This window comes from Lonchura striata, chromosome 2, assembly GCF_050655825.1.
Source record: "Lonchura striata isolate lonStrDom1 chromosome 2, ASM5065582v1, whole genome shotgun sequence".
NCBI lineage: Eukaryota > Metazoa > Chordata > Aves > Passeriformes > Estrildidae > Lonchura > Lonchura striata.
In genome coordinates this window covers 45,176,882-45,195,034 of record NC_140704.1, presented here as the reverse complement: position 1 = coordinate 45,195,034, position 18,153 = coordinate 45,176,882, and the positions used below count along the sequence as shown (strand labels likewise).

Below are 18,153 nucleotides of genomic sequence, written 5' to 3'. Positions count from 1 at the left end.
GACATTTCTTGTATGGTGCCATTTCTGAATTTGCTCAGGTAAACCAGAAATGAGAGAAGTTGTTGCTGAGCATGTTCCCATGTATTTGTAACATATACATGTCATGGACACAATTATATCGTAACAGCATATCCACCTTTTGACTCTGAGAACAAATTATGGGTGTACTTGCTCTTGTTTAATGTGAGTACCACTGGGAAGCACCTTTGCAGTGGAAAGGACTAAGACATACAAAACTACGAGAAGAGAATAATTTTGTAATGGGTATATACTCTGGGAGTCCTCTGTATAGATGCTTAGAGCCAAGAAAAGCAGAACCTTTCTTCATTTTCTAAATTAAATAAAAGCTTCTAGTAAAGACAACAGATTAAAGAATTCTACTGCCGTAGGACATGCCAGTGCAGTAAAAGTAGACTGATAGCTTTTCAATGAAAAACAGAAATCACAGGTTTAGAGTTGAGAGAATAGTAAAATATAGGAAGTTAAAATTAGAAATGCTGCAAACACACCTGACAACATAACCAAAATAGTCTTGAGTACAGTGTGCTTACCAGATTAATGGAGGAAAATTTGCATAATTAAAAGGCATTGACAATTAATGTAATGCAAGTGAAGGAGCAAGAACCTCATTGCATTATAATTAGGAAAATTATTTGTCAGTCTGACTTTAAATTTGACATAGAAGATTCAGACACATCGGTGGCATTTATATGAGTAAAAGTTACTTGAATGACCATATTTAAAACACATTAGGGCCACTAACTTGTAGTTTATCTCTTAACCAAAGATTTGTTGAGTACATCACCAACCAATATCAGAGGAAAAAATGAGGGTAAGTTCTCTAGATAGCTTTAAAGGCTGTGGTACAGAATACACTATATTAGGGGAAATGTCAAAGAGTGGTTCGGGTATGGAAATAGACAGCTGATGGGTACATAACAAAAAGTGCAAATATCAGATTGCTAGCAAGGAAGTCTCCTGGGTGAGACTGCCATAAGAACAAGCTGGAAGCTGGCAACTGGGGAGGGCACAGAGAGATAAGCAAATGGAGGTTATGGCCTTTCTCTTCCTAGATCACAGGAGAGGATTTAATTAGTGGTTAGGGTTATCCACAGAGCAGCTTCTCCCATGGAGAGCAGGGGGATTTGAAAATAGGACAATGGCATTTTAGTAGGGCACAACAGCTGAGAAAGGATTCTCCAGTGAATAGGGAGCACTGGTTCACAGCTTCTCCTCTCCCTCCTTATTTTGAATGAACTCAGATCTTGGAAACTGAGCCGCTGCCTGTATTCAAGTTTGTTTACATGGCTGACTGACAGGAGATAATATTTCTTTACATCTCTCTTTACAGAAGCCTGCAGCAACAGATGGATTTTGCAGCATAATCTAAAGGTCAACAACTTCTGACCAGCAAAGTAATGGAGAACAGACCAGGCTGCAGAAAGTTTAGCACAAGGGAAACCTAATTAAAAATTATGTTCATATTTAACCCATGTTTCAGAATTGCAGAGGGATTACCTGAGGCACCTAGTATGTGCTCAAACCAATAAATGTTTTTCCTAGAAAGGAAAGCTATGCATAAATGTAAATCACGTGCCAAATTCACTAGTCAATTTTATAGTGGTGTGTCTGAAACAGCTGAAAATTATTTTCATGAGTTATAGATTTGGAAGAAAACCCCCAAACTAAATCCAAAACCCCCAAACAAAAAAACACTGTAAACAGGAACATCCAGAAGGCCTTATGATTAATTAAGACTTCCATGCCATAAACTTGAAGCATTCTACTTCTCTTCTAGTGAGAAAACTGGTTCAACCCTGCCATACTGCTCAGCTGCCCTCACTTTCCCTGAAATTTCTTCAACTGCCCAAGGTTGTATCCCTCAGCTCCAGAATATCTGTCACACTCTGGTACTAAAAAAATATGAGTTATGCTTAACAGTAATGCATACAACCAGAGCATGCCATCCAGAAAAACTGAAAGATCAGTTAGATACCATTTTTTAATAGCCTTTCAGTAAGAAATCAGTTTTTAAGACTAATTAAAACATTAAGTTTTCAGGTACAAATTTTTAAACCAAGCACAGAAAATATACATATAAGAAATGAAATGCACATTTTAAAGGGCTGGCTAAAACACAGATTTTGCTCCAGGTGTTGCTTTGATTCCACGAGACCATGAAGAAGACTAACGTGTGGGAATTCAAACATTAGATCACAATAATTCAAGAGACATGAAAACATTAGCTCAGGCATTAAATTTACATTTTCCAGACCATTGGCTCTCGTGACCCAGAATATACTGGGAAATTTGAAGTTCTGCTGTCAGTTCTGTAGCTCTGTTTCACTTTAGCCCAAAGCAAGAATCATGAAGTGCAGGCTCTTGCTTCACTCCCTCACCCTACACTGGAAAATACTTATTTTTAGGTATGGCACACTTACAATCTTACTACACTGAGGAGTGGTGAAGATAAGGTGCAGGCTCAAGCTGGGATGATGTACACAGTGTTAAATGGAAGCAGCAGCTGTTGGGGGACTGTACAACCAGCTGCTTACTGCAAGAAGATTTAACATACTCAGGGAGAACAGAATTTCCAGATACTTGTTTCTAATATGGAAGAAATCTTTAATGAGCATGTAAGAAGCTACCACTTTTTTTTTTTTTTTTTTTTAAGGGTTTCAAGCTTTTAAAACATTTCAAATAGGGAAAGATTTCAAGGGATGGCAAACCCACAGTGTCAAAACAGAAGCCAAATTCTTGCCACAGGCAGCAAGCTCTCAGAAAAGCCGAGTTAAACAAAAGCCACTAGAATTTTCAAAACTACAACCAGATAATAATAACAACATAATACCTTTCTATAATCTTCCAAAAAATCTGAATATTTCATCAAGAATAGCTTATGAAAGTTTCAACCTGAGGATAACACCTTTTATTGAAAAATCACAGATTAAACATTCTAAAGTTACAGACAACTGTTATACAACAGAAAAAGTCAGAAAATCTCAATAATAAGTAACCACTCATGCCATATTAATCCCTGTCTATGTCACAAGACAAAATAAAAAATTGCTATTTTGCTGTCTTTGTGGCTAACATGCTTTTGAGCATGTTCTGTCTCAATAGCATCACCACAATTTTCTCCTAAGCATTGTGCTGCCATATAGACTTCCCAGCACAGCTGTCTTCCCTGTCCTTCTATTATTTTAGAAATCAAACTAGAATAAGGCTGATGACAGATGTTTAAATATGTTTGTTACTAGCAGAGTTTCAACAGCAGTACACAAAAGCTATAAAGCACCTCGTGCCTGCTCAGCCTACTCAGCTGCACTGAGTGAACCCAGTGGACACACCCAGAAATGTTCCCCTTCTTCTATTCCAGTTGAACAGTGGTTCTCCTGGACTTATAACTCTACTTCTCTTGTAGAAAATTCAGATAAATAAAAATCAACATAAATTGCAAGGTTGTGATGGGAGTATTGCCCATGTACACTGTTTCATACCCTCAAGCAATATTGAATCAGTTATGGAATACTTATAGTAATAAAAATAGAAAACAATAAAAATGCAGATTCTAAGTTTTCTCATAATAAATTCCCAACTGTATGAGAAACAACACCTCTATTGCAATAAATATTCTACAGATAGAGTCTCAAACCCACTCAAACCTCTTCAACTTTTCTGTGAGCCTGTGCTGATTTGATTTGCTGATAAAATGCTACTGAGAGCTAAAAGTTTCTCTGTTGTAGCCTCACCGTAGCTGATACTAAGGAGCAGAAGAGCCTGTCACTGATGCACATTATGAGTGGCTATCCCTCACCTATCTGTCCAAGCAAAACTCAGACATATGAGGTTTGGTCTTCACAAATTTCTCAAATGAAATTACTTTCCTTTGGATCAAGTAACTCATGATGTTAATAACTGGCTCATCAAAGTAATTGCAAACAAAAAGTAGTTTCTACAGTTATGGGGTTATTAGCTAACTTCTAATGTTGTAGAATAAGCTGGAATTAATACAAAATCTTTCTGCAGGAGATTTACTTATTTTTAGAGATAAAATTAAATCAAAAGGGATCTCATCAAGTGAATATAAATTATTTTTTTCTGTGAAATTATATCAATTAATACTACTATCACATACAGGAAAACTGATTACAACATGTAATAACTTTGGTTGAGGATTCACACCTACACTGGAAAAACACACCCATGTCTGTGGCTTGTTCCATACTATGTAAATTACCCTAATGATAGCAAGGAATTTTTTTAGTCATTCATTCATTCTCCTAAACACTAACTTTTCAATAGATAAATGAAGGAGCTGAACTACAATGCTTGGGGGAAAATGTAATAATCTCTTTTAAGTAAATTTTGATTTTGAACCATAGTGCCATACCACACAGATAATGGCATTCTGCACCATGTTTAAATGAGCTCCAATTAACATAGGCTGTAATTTATTTTCCAGTTCTAAAGCTGCAGAGGTAGATGCTAACTACTCCTCTTTTATATCTTCTTACAATAATTTTGCCATGACTGAAGATAAATAATTAAGCTAACTTTCCACTTTCTGTCACTGAAATACAGTTTTTGGGGCTTTACCAAATAGATTGCTTCTAACACTGCTAGGAAATTGCTTAGGGAAAGTATTCATTCACTGGATGTTAAGCTTTTATTTTTTGTCCTGTTAAGGACTCTTAACTAAGGACAACAGATCATAAAATACAACATTCTGAAAGATACATTTTCTTTAACTGTGGTTTCCAGGAAAACTTCTAAAACACCAAACACTTTCACATACTACAACCTCCTGCTGTAAGTAGTAAAGGTGACATTTTCTAAAGCACCACACTCACAGTGAGAAAACAGCTTACCTATTATCACACTTAAGGTAACTGGGAAAGAAAAAAATGATTGTGCAACCAAACCAGCTAAATACTGCATTAGGAGAAGCAGAAACTGGGCAGATGCTTAGGATCATGGTTTACTGATGGACTTGGTGGTCTTGGGTTCATGGTTGGACTTGATTATCTCAATGGTTTTTTCCAACCTAAATGATGCTATGATTCACAGATATAACAGCCACTTATACTATTTATTTGAACTCTGAACAGTGGTTAAAGGTCAGGCTTACAAGAACTAAGAATTAGGCCAAAGCATGCAGGGCCAAATATAGGTCTGCCAAGTTCTGTAGAACCTAAACAAGACACAAGGTATGGAGGGGGAAAAAAAAACCCTGAACCAACCAGCTATGGAAAGGAGAATCAAAATGTTGGGTTAACTGTATCAAAACAGCACAGTAATTAGGCTAAGAACATTTGAATTGTTAGCTGCACAAGTGAACTAAGGGCAATTAAACATTATGCTTTATATGGTGGTGAAATTTCTTTTGTTTTTGTGCACAGGCGTATCGTTACCACACAAGATACAATGCCTGATTGCACCCGGGCACTTTTACTGGAAAAGTATATTCCTGACTATCCTGATATCAGCTTTGACATCAGCAGAATAATTCTCAGTTTTCTCTAGTCAAAGGAGGGACAAAGTCTATACAATAATATGTTTTAAAGTTTCATCAGCAATTTATTTTAATAAATAGGTAAATAAAGTTTTGGAAGAACTTTTAGGTGATTTTGGGGGAATGGAAGGTTATTGTTTGGGTTATTTACTTTCTAAGGTAATAGTAATAGTGAAATTAATACAATCAGGCATCCATAATACATTGAGAACCGGGTGGATAACAGATAGCAATCATTTTAGCATCAGGTCAACAGTGAATGTCCAATAGGCATTCTTTGAGCCAAAGAAAATTCTCCAGTTACAGAGCTGAAGGAAAGCAGGTGTTTGTATAAGATCATCAACATTGGCTCTAAGAACTAAAATCCTTAAACTGCAAAAGAACTGAAAACCCAGCAAACCCAGTACTTTTTAAAATAGCGAAAAACACGTTAATTCTTACTCAGAGAGGGAAACATTGCAGAGATGGAAACTGAATGCTGTCTATAGGCATGCTGAAAAACACAGTGTAGAATTATTTGAGATAAAAGTGCAGACTCCCCAAATGCTGAGATCACTAACCCCAACAGAATTGTGTCACTTTCTGTGCATCTGTGCCACTCACAGCTTATATTTCTCCTTAAATGAACTTTAAATGGCTCACCATTATGACCTGATCTAGCAAAATCACCTACACATGATGCAGGTAACTACTAATTCAGTTTAAAATTAATTGATCATTCTGAAATTTCAAAGTCCAAATATGAAGGCAAAAATGTTTCTTGCCTGAGATTCATGGGAAAACCTCAGAAAAATGGATATCAGACAAAATATACAGGAAATGAGTTTCCATTAACCTTTTCCCCTTATATATAGGTTGCAGTTTAAGAGCTGAGACTCAGACCAGGACAACTTCTCCAAGATTAATGGCAGCATCTGAGGGAGTAATGGCTCAGTAAACATGAACCAGCTGTTTCCACAGCCAAATCAACCACAACTCCTGGCTGCTACCTGCTAGGAAGACAAACAAAAAGGTAAGTTTCAAAGGGAGAAGTAGCCCTGCAGTTTCGGTTACTTCTTTGAGATGTTTTTGCTCACTTCCAGTTATGCAGTGGGTTGATTCTTGATAATTCAGATTATAATTTACTTTTAAATTTTTCCCTTCAATGTATTTAATAAGCACAGTAAGACTACAAAATGTGGATTAGTCAGCTAATACACCCACGCCCTGGGTGTGTTATAGCCCTCAGCAACACTGCTGCTCCAGTACATCCAAGATGTATGCACACTGGCTGACTAAAACACACCTTGTTGTGTGTTATTGCTTACATAAGACAGGACTTAGCATATGTAACTGTATATTAATGACACGCCTTGATACATTGTTAAACTGGAAACTATGGTTGTGCTCCATCAGAGGCTTAGGTGTGTGCTGTATTACGCGGAGCAAAATTAATTAAGACACCCTGCGTTCCTGCTGGCAGGAGCTGTAGTGATATGCTGGGAACAAGAGACCGCACTCCTCACTGACCTACATGGAACCAGAGCCAGACCAGCCTCCTAAGCACCGAATGCCTCCCGGACAGATTCTCTATCCTGAAATGTGCTACAATGACATGACTCATTTAGAATACTAACAATAAAAGAATCCCACCCCCTGCCTCAGACTGTGCGCATCGCTGTCATGCAGCCAGAGCTGCAGCTGAAGGGCCTCTCTCTCCCCCGCCCCACAGCCAGCCTCCCCAGTGCCAGCGCTGGCATTTGTGCAATCAGATGGTGAGAAATCAGGGATGCGATCTGGCCAGCCCCTCCCATGCTTTTTTCCCTAGGTTAGTTTTACAGTTTACCACTCACGCTCACACTGGCACCAGAGAGGCGGCAGAAACACATGGCTGGGACCTCCCTTTTTGACGCCAGCCCACACACAGGCTGGCTTAAAGCAGTCATGAAATTGTATCATTAACAACGTTGGCAAGAACTTTCCCACAGACACAGTTGTCCCTACAAAAAGTTGCCTTGCCCCAGTGACTATTTCCATTTCAACATGGAGTTAAGGCGGCTCTCTGCTATGGAGCTGGGGAGAGACTCCCCCAGTGAGCTGGCAAACCTCCTTCCAGCCTGCAGTGCAGCAGTACTGCCTCCAACAAACACACGCCAAGCGATAGCTATTTTAATATTGATTTTTATTCATTGCCCTATTTCAATAGCTTACACTTTCTCTTTTCAGGACATTAACCAAGCTCTTCCTTTATGATTTTTCCCCCTCCCCGCTTTCATGCTGCAAGTTTACTAGCCAAGAAAGTTTTGCCTCCAGCTGCAACAAGCTCCATCAACTCTCCTACCAACTAATTTCTTTTGAAAGAAGAGTAAGGTGTTAATTAGGGTGTTAATGGCTACAGAAACACCTATTTTTTTCCTTCCATTTCAAGGAAAAAAGGAAAAAACACAGGGAAGCTCAGCATTCCTTGCAGAAGTGTTAGACTGAATAAAAAAATTAACAAACAAAAATTCCTTTACTCGGCACACACTGTAGATAGTCTGTGGCTCCCAACACCTCCAAATCCCAATTCTATTTATTGTCTTTCACCTTTGATTTGGGACCATCTAATTGGGGGGGGGGGAGGGGGGGAGGGGGGGAATCCATATATTTTCTTAGTATCTTAGAATGACAGATTTTTTTTTTTTACTCTTTAAAATGAATTCCGTACCAGAGTGCATCTCCACAATGAGAAAATGGTTGTGTTACTGTGTGAAGTTACATGGTTTCACAAGCCAGCTGAGCCAACCCTGCATTCCTCTGCTGCTGAAAGAGGTTTCCCTCCTCTCCTCTTCCCAGCTGAATCTACCCAGTGCCAGTCCACAGCCATGCTGGCTCTGGCACTTGTCTGATACCTCCCAGTTCAGTTCACTGAACTGACATAAAGCTGTTCACACTTTTGCTGGGTTCATTTTCTGCCAGTTAAGTGAGCTGAGCCAGCTGAAAAGGGGGGGCAGCACCAAACACAGGGAAAGCAGTAGGAAATGTGTACCTGGGGGATTCTTATTTTTGACAGCAGCAAGCTTCAAAAACAGCTTGGGCATCCTGTGAAACCTCACCCTAAGGGCTCAGCTTTACTAAATTTCCTGATGTAAATTATGATTTTGCTATTACAAAAAGAGATGAATTCTAGTAGTCACTCAATTTCACATTAAACTCAATAAGCTTGCTAAAGTGGCAGAAAACTACCTAGGATGGCAGCTGTTCTTTGCCAGGTCAGCAAGCGGAACTGGCGCATCTTCTGGTCCATGAGCACAGAAGCTGATGCAAGGCAGACAGAACTGCATGGCAGGGGCAGGAAGGAAGAGAAGAGCCAGAAAGAAGAATCAGCCCACTTCCTTTCAGCTGCTGCGATAGCTGAAATCTTGTGAAATCACACTCTGGTTTATGAAAACTCTTAGCATGAAAAAACCTTATTTCTCCATTCCTGTTAACAGATAACTGTGAAGCAACTGTTCCCTCAATGTCTTTATATAAACTTGTTTACTTGTGTAGAAGCTAAAACAGTGTTTCTTTTAAAATCAAAATTTTAATTTCATGTAATATTCAGTCTAACAGTCATTGCAAAAATAGATGCAGTGATTTGAGATACTGCTGTACACCAGACGGTGTATTACCATTCTCCCAGCCTGATGATTTAATCATGACTGTTCTTCATTCACTGCCCTAGAAAATCAGCACAAGTCCAAATTAGCCTCAAAAGCAGATTAGATTAAGCAGAGGAGGAAATTCTGGTTGTAATCTGAAAATAATATTTGGAGATATCAGATGGATAGGAAACCTTTACTTCCAACTCTGCAGATAGACCCCTCAAAGTCATGGCACCACACCAATATTCTGCTAGGCATACAGCACCATTTGTCTTTTTAAGCCAGCACCTTTCTAAATGCTGATTTGTTTTTAAGTTCCACTAGCTGTTGTTTCAAAATATTTGTCTCTCTTGGGTGGAACTTCTGGGATTTGGTTGTTTGCTTGTTTTTCAATGGAGCAGGTTATTTGGATCCTTATGCTTTATGTTACAGTTAGACTGAGATAAGAGTGCATTTGTCAGGTGGCTTATGTCACTCAGAGATTTGAGGCAGCTGCTACCTTTGCTAAGAAAACCAGGTTCTTCTCTCAGCATATGCTACATCAGTATTTGGGGGGTTTGCACCACAACTCTGCCAACAACTCTGCCAACCCAGTTACAGCAGAACATTTGTAAGAGTGGCATGACAAGACCTCAGAGTAGTGATTTTTATACCCTACTCTGACATAAATTATGCTTGTGTGACAGAGGGATATTTTCCAAAACTTCTATTCAAACATACTTATATCTTTGGCTCTTGTTTACTCATAACTATTTTCTGATCTGTTCTGATAAAAACCTACTAGAAAAGACATTACACAGAAACTTTAGATCCAATTTGTAGAAATATCTGCAGTGATAAATAAACAAGGGAGTTTATGAAATCTGATCTGTTACAAACTTGTGATCTGGTTCTGATTCTGGCAGATGACTTCTCCTAAGGAAAGCTGTTGAACCCCATGAACCCCATGCCAAACTTAATTTAAACTTCAGGTTTAATAAATCTGGATCATTACCTCATCATTACTTTTAACTACTAATAACAAGTAACTTTATGGATTGCTACACCTGACAAATTGTTAAATATTTCAGCTATTTTCCAAGTGAAATGAAACCTACATGTGTTTCCTTAGTCCCCATGTTCTTTCAGAGAAATAAATACATTTCTGCCTATTTCATTAAATAACCTGATAGCTCATCCTTTCTTATCTTCTCAGGATACAAAATAAATCAGTATGGTCTCTTAGTCTACTCTTTCCTAGGGAATACAGTTCTCATAAATCAAATTCTTTTGAGTAAATAAAATCCTTGAGTCTGAATCATTCTGGTTTTATAATGCTTCTCTGTAGTAAGAAAACCAGGATGCAGGCACTTCCTCCCCTAATTCACATTCTGACACTACATTGGTGCAGGAAAGCCTGCAGTACTGTATTTGGACTGGGTTGTTCATAAGCATGCAAGTATTTCCCTTCTGAAGTTACAGTTTTGTTGTGTTGAGTAAAAAAACATTGTTCATTGAAGCACTAAGTTAAGAAAAAAATACTGAAGGGAAAGGAATGGAAACAAATTATTTCTCCAAAGCAGGTAATTACATAGCTAAGCATTATCTGTGGAGAGAAAGAAAATCCTAAGTACCAACAGGCCTTGTCAGAGTTACTTCCATGTGCTGGACTTCTTACAAACACTAACCTACAATTTCCTGACATCTTTAATTACATGTTTCTGAGCAGAGTACACTTTGGCTACAGTGTGTCATACATACAAAATCCTTGCTGACTGAACAAAAGGACGTAGTAATGCTATTATGACAGGCTGGAAAAAGTCCTTACAAAATAAGTCCTCTAAAAAAACTCCAAAGTTAACTTCTGGTCGAAAGAAAGTACTTGGCACAATCTCAGATTCAAACTCAGCTCCCAACCTCCATTATTACCTCCAGCAGAAAGACCTAAATAATCAGTTAAAAAAGGCAAGAACAGGGGAAAATCTTTTGGATTACAGAGGCTTGCAAAAGATCTGACTGCACTTCTAGAGGATGGAAAATAACCAAACCAAATATTTTGACCACAATTAAAAAATACCAGAATTAAGAATTAATGCTTTGGCAGAAAGAGCTACAACTAAATGGAGTTAAAAACCAAATACTAGAGAAGGAAAATAGTTTTCAAGTTATTATGCAAACAAGATATTTTCTATGCAAATTCAGGCACTGAACTTGTATAATCTGAATTTTAAAACATAGGTTGATGTCTTGATTGTAAATGGTGTTTGTTTCTTCTTTCTGAATGTCATGTTAAATTACTGTGTGCATATGCAGTGTGTGTGGGTGGAAGGGACTGACACAAGGAGGAATTAATTCTTGTAAAAAAAGGTTTTGTTTTTCTAAGAGCATGGTTGAGAAGCAGAATATTTCACACTCAATAAAAATGGATCTAACTACTGTTTGTAAACACATCACTGTGCAAATGAAGAAACATTGCTTCCTAAGTTTGACAATAGTTGATTCAGCCCATGCATATCCCAGCCAGTTGGTCTCCCTGGTCTCAGTCTCAACCTTCTCACCTCTCCAAGTGGTTATATTCTCTCCATGGGAATAGCAGGGGGCCTCACAAGTCAATACGGGCAATCTTCAGATTGGTCTTCTGAACACATTTCTGCTAATGTAATCCATTATTAGAGTGCAACTTAGATATATTGATCAAAATGTTTGGCTTCTGTAATTCTCATTTCCTTTATCAACCACAGTACACAGTAGCTGGCAATGGCTGTTACAGCAATGGCTGTTAAAAAAACTTTTATATTTAAAACACTGTTGTAGACCTACTGCATATTTTCAATTTACAAATCTGTGATAAAGAAAAATGAGAAGTAGATCGAAAGTCACAACACACTTCTAAACACAGCCAACTCTACCAGCACCTCTGTATTTGCAGCCAGAGCTTTCTCTCATTATCACAAAGTAGCAGTTGGTCTGTATATCTGAAAACAGGAACACTGAACTTGTGGGCCTCATCAGGCAAGGCAGTAAGCAAGCTCAAAGTCTACTAACTTCAGCAGAATGTAGAAGTTCCCCCACTGATGGAATTTTTTTACTAATATACCAGAAGCTTTTAGCTTGTACAAGCTAGGGCAGCTCTGCTGTGTTACTAACTGTTTATATAGGTTCAACCTAAATCTAGTGAACATGAAAAGTACTTAAATAAGAAAGCCTATTTCATGCAGCATCTGTGCCTTGGAAGAATATTAAGTGGTTAATTGTACAAAAAACCCAACAGAGCTGTGCTTCCAATTAAAAAAAAAAAAAAATCAACAAGTTTCTCATATTTCTGCAACAACCTCTCAAAATAAAAATTAATCTCTAGTTTGCATCTCAATTGTCAGGTTAAGGTGAAGCATGAAATCTGTTTATAAGAGATACAATATTATTGTTCTGTAGTGCACATAATTTGAACAGTGCTTTCACTGGAATAGTTTTTAAATCTTCATCCCACCAGAATATGCATTAAAATCTCTTCCCTGTAACACTCATGCTGTTTTGCAAAAAGATACCAAAATGGTATAGACAGAAGAGAATATGGAGGACTGTGTTAATATTTGCTGATCTTTTTAGGTTTATTGAAATCACATTATTTCAATTTTGCTTGAGATAATGGCACTTTGGATCAATATGTGCATTTGATCTCAATTATTATTTGTAATTTCCTATTGAAAGTAAATGAAAATTTAGTTCTGCTAAGTTTCATCTTCTTGCATGCCAATTCTTCCAATAATTGAATGGAGAGCACTTACTGTCCAACAGCATCTGTAAAGATTAGTACTATATATCCAAAAGTTTAACACCAGTTTTATATGCCTTTCTCCCCCTCCCCTTATTTTAAATTGCTCTAAATTTCTTTTTAATATAGCATTATTTTCTGTGGTCACATTATAGGACTAAGAACCAGGAATTTTATTTCTGATTCTATCAATAGTCACCTTGGCTAATGCAACCAAAAATGAAAGAGTAAAATACTCTAACATTGGCAAAACAATTGACAGAAGCCTCAGTTTGAAATATTAGTTTAAATAATTTCGTTGCTTGAAATTGGTGGTGTCTTTTAAAAAAAACAAAAGCTCCAGAAGTAGGGATAAAGGAAAAAAAAGCTTGGAAATGAGGCAAACAGAAAACAAATTAGTTTCACTTTTCTGAATGGAAAATTGAGCAAGTTAAAGTAATCAAGAAAAAAAGTAACCTTTCAGATTATTATGTTTTCACTAGACAAGACTGACTGTTTCCAGCAAAGAAGAATGGGTCCTTAGATGGGTTAGAAGTCAATGATGGTTTGGGACTTACACAGTCTGAAATCTTACAAATAAAAATCTGAAATCTTGAATAAGACTCCAATTGTTACCCAAAAGCAACACAGGGTGAATCAGCAGGCAACCATTATTTTCTGTCCTCTCCATGCACTAATCAAGCTGCCTCATTCTTTGCCAGTGACAACCCAACATTATGGCTTTGAGAACCTAAGCATCTGGATTGGAGTATATTCTTAGAATTGTGGTCAAATTTGGAATTGTACAAGTAGTCTCTGTATCAAAAAATAGGAAGTCTATGGAAAAGCTCTGCAACTGAAGACAAGTTTTCTCATGTGTTGCATGAACAATGGGATGCTGATACACACAATTTAATCCCTCAGTTCCCAAGGATGTGCTGTTCTCACAGCCTCTGTTTGCAGGCAGAGACCAAAACTGGCTCATATATTCCCATTACAGTTGTCTTGACCAAGTCTAGAAAAGTTCCTTTTTCTTTCCTCAAGGGTGACACAATGTGGTATTTGCTATAAAATGGATTTTCTGCTCAGAGTGCACACAGTTGTACTCCAGCCAACTTAATTTCTCTAGAATTTTATGCAGCAAACACCTGAGTTGCAGCAGTCTGAAAAAAAAGATTTGCAGCAACTGCAGCCCAGCTGTGACCCACAGACAGCTTGAATGCATCACTTCATCAAGAGGAGAGCTGAGCCCTATTCCTTGCACAATGAACCATGGATCGCCCTCTGTTGTTCGGATTAGTCAGCTCTTATGCAGGACCTGGAAGAGGCTTAAGGCTACAACAAATATTTCAGTACCTTATGCAAAAAAGCAAGAAGAAACCTTCTTTATGGATGTACAAAAGGGTGAAATAGCTAAATGAACAGACAGGTAGTTTCAAATGGTTGCCTCAATTAAAAACAGATATTTTACAGAGATGGTTCTCTGATATTTTTTCAGATTAATGGTTTTCATGGGCAAACCACTGTTTGGTTTTTATGAGGGAAATTGTTTGGTTTTCATCCTATCAGAAACCCAATGTCTTCTTCAGTTTCTACTTGCAGTAATATCCACACATACACAATAATACATTTTGGTTAGAATCCACTAGTTGAAGGCCAAAAATGGTTATACAGAAAAAAGTAGCTTTCATTTGACTAATGGTAGAAATAGGAGTTTGAAAGTTATTGAAGATTCATTCAATTATTAACACAGATCCATATAATTGTTAGCACAGATTAATTAGTAAAATGTGCTACCTCCTTGATATAAGAACCATAATAATACTAATGGAACGAAATCAAGCTTTGAAAGTCTCAAAGTCATTTGCACTGTAATCTTTACTATGAGGTGTCTCAGTATACCATTTATAAAACCAATTTTTGTTTGAAATTTGACTGAATTTCATAAAGGACAAGTGTTTAAAATAAATACAAAAAATGAAACAAAACTTTCATTTAGGATTAAAACTTTCTCTTTTCTGCTGAAGCTTTTTCCCTCTAATGATATTTCATTTGGCTTGATCCCCTTCCCTCCCCAGTACTTTTCTTTGATCAATAAACCAATGCTGGTTAAACATACATAAAAATCAGAGTCAGAAAGGCAGACTTGCCCAATTCAAATATGTACACTAGATATTTCCTTCCCAAAAAGTTGTGTTCAGCTTTACAGGTATGTCAAGGCTGAAAACTTCAGAAGTGAAGTAGCTATATTAGGTATATAAAGGGAATATATTTTGTCTTAAATATTTTTGAAGTACTACAACTACTATTCTGCCATTCAAAATTAAAAAGAAAATTATTTGCTAAAAATGTAAGCTGTCACAAACACATGCATTTCCTTTCTTGAAATTTTTCTTAGTTGCATGAAAACATTCTGTTTAATAGACATCTGCTTCAGTAAAGAGAAACATACCGTTTTATTAATGGCCACTGCAAAAGATTAATTTGACTCACATTGCATCCTATCAATATTCACTGCTGTTTCCACAAGCACTGCAAGAAAATTAACATTGGCTTTGACTTTTGTTACCAGTTTCCAAGTTTTAACTAAATCTATTTATCTGCATCTTCAATAAGCAAAAAAATTTTACTTTGATATGACTATTCATCCAGATTGAAAAAGTAAGAAATCAAAAGGATCAAAACTATGAGACTCCCTCCTCAGTGACACAGAAAACATGCACATAAGTTGAGGATGCATTTCTTGAGAGACATACATGAAACCTCTCATAACACCATCTCACATTGCTCTCTTATCTGCATTTCTGGGCCATTTGAGTGGAAGCACACCAATCAATACCAGCTACATTTAAGAACAGAAGTGGATTTGGAGGAGTTAAAAAAATTAAAAATCCTTGCAATAGAATAAAAACATGAAAGAAAAAAAATAAATTCAACTGAGAGGTAAAAGATAATAGGTCACATTTTAATTAACATTATTTTAAATTCACGCTTCTAAGAACTATCTCTAATTCTTCCAGGGTTCAATAACACCATCAAATTCATTTTCTTTTTTGAAAACTGCAGGATATGAGTGTACTTTCTGAGTATCATTCCTATTTAATTTCTGTATGCAGAAGGGATAGTGCAAATCCCTGCCAAGAAATTCTGCTATTCAAGGTTAAACTCAAATGCTTTCTTACAAGGATACTTCTACCTGTGTTCTATCTAGAACCTCCTCTTCCTTCCTTCTTTGCCTCAGATCACAGTTAGTTTTAAATCTATAATTAAACTTTTATGTGTGGTGATTTCTACAATGTTAAAACTATGGGTTTTAGAAACCTCAGTTTTCAAACGTAAGAACATTAACATATTTGTGGATTTTTTACTCTGGGACTTCACAGAATTAGGAAAGTACTGTAAGGAGATAATTATGTGGTAAGTGGTGTAATTCTAGAAAATTATAGACACCTCTAATTAGTTAAGTAGAAGCACCACAATTTTTTTGCATTAGAATATCAAGGTATACTTCCATAGATTGTTTTATGTAAATGAAACAATAATTTATGAGAATATAAAACATTTAAATCAATGTCAATGATTTTACATTTAGATAAAAATAGTAGAAATATGACATTAAAATGAGAAGTGAATCTACAGTTGTAAATGCTGCTTGGCATTTAAACGGAATTTAAAATTCATACAGGGCAGTGAGACTTAATGGGACTTGAGAAACTTTTCTCCAAAGGGAGTCACAGCAGAAATAACAGAAAGGAAAGACAGATTCCTTTCCTCAGAAACTCCCCACAAAAACTAATTGAACCACTAATTGAAGCAATGCATCCTGAAGCAGCAGGAAGCATTCAGTTGCAGACCATGCTGAGGTGCATACTATCATAACTCTGGCAGTATCTGAACACTTCCCAAACAAGTAAGAGTTTGCTACTTTTCCACCTAAACCAAAAATAACAAATGATGTGGTAGGGATGCAAAGAGACTTTTAAAAGACAATAACAAGCTGAAAAGGAAATTTGCTTCCCATAAGGAAAGTCAGAAGAAAATACTTAAGCACAGTTCTTTCTGTTCACATTAATGAAGTATATACTTAAAGTGTTAATTTTGTTAGCGGAAGTGCTTGTTCATTTATTCATCCTGCTTCTGCTCTAGAAGGTTCTGGTAAAAGTCATGGACTATGGCTTTGTGTCTATACACAGTTCCAAGTGTGAGAAAGAAAACCCTCTGAACAGAAATAATATTGACAGCTATAAGAGACATGGAGCAAGCATGAAAGCTGAGCAAGTTGATACCTATCTTCTCAGAAAGTTCAAACAGTAGCTAGACTCGCACATAGTGACAGAAAAAAAAATTGTGAAATTAATAGGACCAATATTTTCTCAGACTGGAGAACAGTGCAAACCATGCTGCACAAGTTAATCATGCTGGTATATCAGCCTCCAGGTACACTGACGACATGATGACCCTATTTTGCTCTCAAAAGCATAAAACTTTTCAGTGTAGAAAGGTTCCTAGAACTTTCTTTTAAAACTTCTTTTGGGACTTGCTAACAGCTTCTCTAATGACATTTTTTCTTTCCATTATCCATCTTTTGCTTTCTGTTTTTTAGACTATGACTGCTACCCATCCAGTTACAGGAGCTGGAAAAGTGCCTTTTGCTATGACCTCCCACCATGGCTTATCTGTGCCAAGGAATATAATGTTGAAACTACTAATAATGGGATTACAAGTACCAAAGATCCTAAAATACATAAACTAATACCAACTGTTATACTGTAGAAATCACTTTGTATAATGACAGAATTAGGAAAAAATGTGTCTCCTTTTTTTCTGACAGGTTTCAAGTTGTTTATTTGCAGATGCACTGAAGTTGTCAAAATAAAACAGGAAAATAATCTACATAAATCACCCTAGGTGCTATGTATAAACAACACTTACTGCAAGGAATCAATTTAAAAAAAAAACAAACCCAAACAAAGCCAAAACAATAAAGAGATGAAACAAGAATGTATTTTTTTTCCTGTTGGTATATAATCTTACTTCCAGATCTAATTCATTAACAAAGATTATATCAGATATATTTTTGCTTTGTATATTGTGTAATCAAACTAGTTTAGACATCTCCAATAATGAATATGTTGCTATTACTATAAAGTCATACAAAAGTAGGAGAGCAGCTGTAGCCTAATAAACACAGAGCTGAACAAAGGAAACTGCTGACAAGCTGCAATCTTGTTTTAATGCAAATTCTCATGTGTTCACATCATATTTTAATTGTACACAACAATAAATAGTTTCTGTCACTAACA

At 36.7% G+C, this 18,153-nt stretch overlaps 1 protein-coding gene and 1 long non-coding RNA gene across 10 annotated transcripts in view; one reads left to right on the top strand and one right to left on the bottom strand.

Annotated features, from left to right (window-relative positions):
* The window catches only part of ULK4 (unc-51 like kinase 4), a 233,721-nt gene that overhangs the window by 45,764 nt on the left and 169,804 nt on the right, over positions 1-18,153 (bottom strand). The gene's annotated exons all lie outside the window — the stretch shown is intronic.
* On the top strand, positions 113-12,422 carry LOC146768216 (uncharacterized). The gene is made up of 2 exons (XR_014953287.1): positions 113-6,527; positions 6,978-12,422. It is a non-coding gene; the product is annotated as an uncharacterized LOC146768216 (long non-coding RNA).